This window comes from Camelina sativa, chromosome 10 (genome assembly GCF_000633955.1).
Source record: "Camelina sativa cultivar DH55 chromosome 10, Cs, whole genome shotgun sequence".
In the NCBI taxonomy this organism is placed as follows: domain Eukaryota; kingdom Viridiplantae; phylum Streptophyta; class Magnoliopsida; order Brassicales; family Brassicaceae; genus Camelina; species Camelina sativa.
Window position 1 is genome coordinate 20,776,068 of NC_025694.1, and position 843 is coordinate 20,776,910.

Genomic DNA, 843 nt, shown 5'->3' on the forward strand with positions numbered 1-843 from the left:
TCTATTTCAAGTATAATGCACTTGCTCTTTCCCATGATTGCTAAGAAAGGAACAGGTTACATGAAGAAGCAAAATTACTTTGGAGAAGAAAGATGTTCTGTTAAAATAAAGGAGAAACCACCAGATATGNAAAAGAAGAAGACTAAGTCAACATCTCAACCAAAGAAGGTCCCTGAACAGATTAACGTTCAAGAGCAAAGTCTAAAATCATCGCTTGAATCAAGTAGGGAACCAAAGCAATGTAAGTCTTCTACACTTTCAAAATCCAAGGAAGTAACTGTTCAAGGTTTAGAAAATTCCAATTCTTGTATGATGCACTTGTCTTTGCCCAAAAGTGTTGAGATAGGTACAGATTCTAATGGAGGACAATGGAAGCAAGCAGAGCAAGAAAAGGAGAATAAGGAGTTTGAAAGAAAGGATCAATCCGGAACCAAGGAGAAACAACTTGGAGAAGAAGCCATGGAGAGACAGTTCATTGATGAGGATGATGTTGCTATACCAACTGGACCTATAACTCTATCTCAAGCTAAGTGTGATCTTTCTTTTATACAATCTGATTTTGTGCTTGAAAAACTAACCAAGTTTGAACCGGAGCAACCGAGTAGCATTATTTCCTTTTTACAGGACCAGGAAGAAGAATCACTTGAATCAACACAAATGAGTTTGCCATTGATTAGTGATTTGGAGCAGATAAACATTGTGCCAAACACAGTCCCTATGCCATATCTTTGCGGCTATCCAAGAAAGCACTGTAAGGAAATTGATTTGGTTAGGACAGATCCTAATTATTTTGTGATACTTTATGCTCAAGATGAAAAGCGTTTTGGTTTAGAAAATGTGAAA